The sequence below is a fragment of the Pteropus vampyrus genome, unplaced genomic scaffold (assembly GCF_000151845.1).
Source record: "Pteropus vampyrus isolate Shadow unplaced genomic scaffold, Pvam_2.0 Scaffold48, whole genome shotgun sequence".
NCBI classification, from domain to species: domain Eukaryota; kingdom Metazoa; phylum Chordata; class Mammalia; order Chiroptera; family Pteropodidae; genus Pteropus; species Pteropus vampyrus.
Genome location: NW_011888829.1, coordinates 2,472,875 through 2,478,757, shown reverse-complemented (window position 1 = coordinate 2,478,757; position 5,883 = coordinate 2,472,875).

Sequence of the window (5,883 nt, the reverse complement as noted above, 5' to 3'; positions counted from 1 at the left end):
ATTTTGATACTAGTACATGTTGTAGGATAAAGCAAATAATTATGTTAATATTAGAAACCAAGATTTTTAGTGTAAGGAAAAAAAAGATAAAAATCAAAGAAGTTCCATAAAAATCTTATAATCCTAATTTTGGGTTGGAAATGTCAATATGAATTCATTATATATCTTATATAATAAAAATAACGATTTTAAAGAATTGAAATACATCAGAGGTATCAAAATCCACTGTTTAAAATATTGCTAAAATGAATATCTCATTGACCATCTTTGGAGAATACTAAGAAACCAATTCACTATCCTGAAAACTAGTCAATATTTTGCTTCTTATACAAATTGTATTTTAGGGTAACCAAACAGTTGGTAACAGAAAATTATTCTTTAATTTCAGCTAACACATGCAGAATGAAAAATGGAATTAAATTGTCATGATTTTGAATCTCTAATGAAATAATGGATCTAGGAAGTGATCATCAATGGCTGACAAACTATTAGGTGAATGGCTTTACTGAGAGATAGAAAAGATTGATAACATCTGAAAAATCCTAATGCTACTGAGAATGATGATCAGATATTCTGCGGCTCCTGATAAGATGCAATAGGAAGTATACAACATCACCTGTGATGTATTCTCATAAAAAAAAAAATTGAACTTGAACTGATTAAGCCTCTAACCCCACCTACCAGTTTATACAAGGGATGAAGAAACATGTTAAACTACACCATGTGCAAGCAATAAGAAAAATCCAGAATGTGGAAGTTCTATAGCATAAACAGCTCACCTTCTTCAACAAGCAAATGGCAAGAAAAAAAAAAAAAGAGAGAGAGAGAGAGAGAGAGAGAAAGAGAACCTACAGACGAAAAGAAAATAGACAAATCAACCAAATAAATGAGTCGATCTTGTTTGGATCCTCTTTCAAACAAATCAACTGTGAAAACAGCAACAATAACTAAGAGAATGAAATGGAAGAAAGATGATCAAAAATCAGGAAAATGTAAGAAAGTTTGGAAGCTTGATGATGTTAAGAAATTACTGATGACATCATTAGGTGTGACACTGATCTCATGGCTATGGTAGAAGAAAGAATCCTTATATTTCAGAGATAGATACTGAAATATTTACAGATGAAATATGTCTGGGATTCACTTAAGAATAATTTTCTCGTAGGGTGGGAATCGGGTATATAAGAAGTAGATGGGCATATAGATGAAAAAGAATGGCCGTGTGTTGAAAGTTACTGAAGGAGGATGGTGGGTACATGGACCCATTTACTATCCTCTGCTTTTGAAGTCGTGTAACACTTTTCAAAATAAATAGTTCAAAACATGAGGTTCTGAGAATCTGAAATAACTCTTCCAATATCAGATCCCTAGTGAGTAGCAGAGTCAGAACTCAAACAAAGATCCTTCCCCGAGCCATAAACACAGCCACAGAGCAGCTGGACAGCAGCACGTCAAGGTCATTAACGTTTGCCCAGTGCCAGCTCTGCACCTTGTGTTGCATGGGCCCCTGTGGATACTTTGAAGAGGCATCTGTCATGTTCCTTGCCCTAAGGAGTTCTTTTATCTAGTTGGGGACACCAATGATACACATAGAAACAACTACACTGCAATGTAGATATTATCTGTTTTCTTACAACACCGTCACAGAGACACAGATATTCCCAGATGACAGATAGATCAAGAACGCTCAGAAGTAAGTCCATGAAATCCCTTTTCCCAAGAGGCACCATGGAAAATATAAAAGGTTGTTATTTTCGGAGTGAAAAAAGTAAAAATAATTGGTCTCCCAGCCCGTCTGGGAGCCTGAAAGTCATGAAGACAGACTGCCCCGGAATTTCTGCTGTGCCTTTTCCAATACTGCCCAAACATCCTTTGGAGGGGTATTCTTTATCCGGTAACTTTTATAATAGTTAGCAGCATCATCACTTTTTGATTATAAAAGGACATCAGTACACATTAAAAATTGGCTCTATCATGTTTCTAGATGGGAAAATGAACTTTTAAGAGATTTACCACACCCAAAAATGAAAACAAGACCATTCAGTGAGAATTAAATGGTGGCAGTAGTCACACAACCCTGTGACTAAACTAAAAGTCACTGAATTATACACTTTATAATGTACAAAAAAATAGTGAATTTTACTTTATGTAAATTACATCAATTTTTTTTTTTCCTAAAAAAATAGCAATGCAAATCACGGCAGCAGACTTAAAAACCCAAAGTGACTCTGGCCATTTATGGTGCTGGAGAAAAAAACAATTTAGTTGGGTGGGAAAATATATTTTTTTAAATCTCAATAAGTTCATCTTAAATTCGGTTACAACTAAAATGCTTAACAATAAGTTCGATCTTCACTCAGCACAATCTCTTCTACCAGTCACATTTTGTGACTCATAACAATCTAAACATGTTTTACAATTTTAACAATCTCCAGTAAGTCTCCTTGTTTTTCTGTATTGAGTGACAAGAAAAGAAACCCAGGAAATCCGCCACTCACTATTGAGCAGAACGAGTTTTAATTTGATGTGTGTTTTAACCCAATTAGATCGCTCTATGGGTCATAAGTATCTTACATACTTCTTCTATCAGCCAACATAAGTGATTTATCACAGAAGGCCTGGTAAACATTGTTATTTCCAAGACAACTGCTTCACAGTTCTCTTGAATTATCGCTGATCCCATAAAGGGAGCTTCGCAGTTTTGATTTCATATTTTTCTTCATTGAAGAAGAGACTCATATTATTGTCTGTCCATAATATGAAGAAAATGAAAATGTGGCATAGTTTTTGGCGACTGATGAAATAAAGGAAGAGAATTCCTTTCGGTCATCACATTGGACTTCTACAGAAATAAATGTAATCTGCATATGACGCTTGGTCCTTGAGTGAGAAATATTTGCATGGTCATAAAAAAAATTAAAGGGCGGTTTATTCATTTTCAGGTTTAGAGTCAACATTGGAGTCAAATACACAGACTTGTTTGTGGTTTCAGAACTGAATGAAAATATTAACACCCTTGAAAATGAGACCGTAAAACCGTACCTGACAAAGATGAGGGGTGGGAGTCAGCAAGAAAAACGGAGGGATGAATAGGCATCCCACCGAAAGGATCAGTATGAGAACTGAAGCTGTAAGTATACTGCTTAGAATTACAAAAATAACTATGGGAATGACTAAGTAAGAAAAGGGCACTAACTATATAATAACCCTCATGTAAAACAAAACTACATATCTCAAAACACATTTTATGTTGCACAAAGACACATGAAATTTCAGTGACAGTGGCTGCCTATGGGGCGCAGGAATGAGAGCCCGAAATGTGGGTCAAAGGGAATGAACAGAAACGTGTACAAACGCGTGTGTAAGAGACAGAAGGTGTGCCGTGCCAGGCACCAACTGTGCTCACGTTGTGCACAGCCAGCTTCCATGGCTTGGAGGCCGACCGCGCACATCTCTTTCCAACTCTGTATTCAATCACCTCGTATCGGTAATTTACAATAATCGGCCTCGGTGGGAGTAGTTGCCCATGGAAATCTGCAAACACTACAAATCTGGGCACGCTTTTTTCCCCGCTGGAGCCTGTTATTAAACGTTTACTGGCACACCACTGCCCCAAAGCCCATATGCTTCCTTCCTTACCAGTAATTCTCAGACTCCAAAGGAGGTGGTGTGGAGTGACATGGGTGGCTTGAAAATTTTTACCAGGTGATTCTGACATGATGATTCCTACCTGGTCTCCACCCCCAAAACAGGTATCCTGTGCCTTTTAAATACTGGCATACCTTGGTTCATGGTGCTCCACGGAGGCCCTGTTTTTCACAAACTGAAGGCAAGACCCTCCACCAGTAAAAAGGTAACAACTCGCTTTATTACAATTATTAAATTATCACTGCGGGGGTCTGGAACTAGACTTCCAGTATCTCAGAGGTGTGCCTACAGCCTGTGGCAACCGGATGACGTATCCGAAGCTTTAAAAATTAGTTTCTGCTCAACTAGTTAATTCCAGTTCTAGGCGTTTGACCTATGGAAATATCTCAAATATGGAAAACACTTTCCATATTTATCCAGAAGTCTATGTGAACAGTGACTAATTGGAAACGAAAACCCCACAGATTTGGAAGGAAACAGCAAAGGGGGCGTGACATGATGGACCGGCACGAAAGGATACGTTTAGTGGCTGATAAATCTGTGAAATTATGTTTAACCTAACTTGTTACCATGTCTTCAGATTAAAGCAAGTTACCAATTTCCTCTATCAGACTTGCAAAAACCTCAGAGCTCTATGATACTCAGTGTAATTGGCGGACGTGTCCATTGCTGCCTTTCCAAGGGCCATTAGACAACAGATGAAAGGAAGTTGACTAAGCAGTTTCACTCCTAGGATTCATCCTAGTGAGGAAGTCAAAGAGTGGGCAATGATACAGGTATAAGAAAGAGTACCACACTTATTTTAACAACAAAAGAACTGGGTACAACCTAAAGGCACGCCAGTAGAGAAGTGGCTATACAAATTATAATACATTCCTGTAACGGAATGCTACTTAAAAGCTTTTAAAGGAAGGCTAGTGTTGAACTGTATTTCCCAATATATAAGTACATAATGCATATGTATACATAATGTGTATGCACATAGTTAATGATTCCAATTTATAAATTTTCATTTAAATACATACCAACGCAGAGATTTCAGGAGAGATGTTGTCCAAAACAGTGTTTTATCTTTCAACAAATATCTGTGAAAGATATATGCGTCTACAACATCAGACAATAGAATGTAATGGGGAAGGGTCCCTGCCCCCACCGAACTTACAGTCTAACGGGGAATAAAGGCATCTAGGGAGGGACGCTGTGGTCCCAGGGTTGGGCAGGGGCTGCTCCAGCAACATAAGGGGGACCCCTACTCTAATGAGTCCCAAGACCTGGGGAGCCTTCCGCATGCAAGTCTAAACTGAGGCCTGAGGGACAAGCAGGACTTGGCCAAGAGAAAAAGGGTGAGGAAAGAATTACCTGTGGCAGGGAGAATTTGGGGTTTTTTTTTTTTTTTTCTTTCACATTGAGTTTTTAGAAAGGCTGGTCCTTTTAACCACGAAATGTTTTTGGAAAAACAAACCAGCATGCAGTTGACATGTTGCTCTCTGTGCTTACTAGGCCATTGCCCTAAGCAGGCCTGTGACAGGTGCACCCCCCTCTGCCCCCATCACTGACCATGACCTATCGGGTCAGGGTTAGACACCTGACTCGAAAACAATGGAATAATTGACTGGCCAGAAGTCCGCAAGGTGGCCTGGCACAAGACCACATGACAGTGGTGGTCACATGACACTGTGCAACCAAATGCCACTGAACTGTTCACTTTAAAATTGTTACAATGGTAAATTTTATGTTATGTGGATTTTAACCACAATTTCAAAAATTAAAATAAGAAAAACCATGTCTAAATATGTATGTATATATTATATACACACACACATATATATGAACAAAAGAATTGGGTATAATCTAAATGTGTACCAGAAGTGGCTAAAAAATTACAATATATTCCTATAACAGAATATAATTTAAAAGCTCTTAAGTAAAAGGCTATTTAGTATTGAAGTCTTTTCCAATATGTATGTATGTAATACATACATTTATATACACACAGTGCATAGTAGACATAAACCACAAATTATGAGAAAAAAATTAAGATCTTAATAAATTAGTGGGCAAATTATATGGGTAGGCAATTCACAAGATGATATATAAATTGTATACAAAACTGGAAATTTGTTCGTCTTCTATAATAACTGACAAAAAACAGTAATAAAAAACCCTTAGGTATCATTTTATACCCACCAAATTAACAACATGGGAAGGAAAGAAGGAAGAAAGGACCGAGGGAGG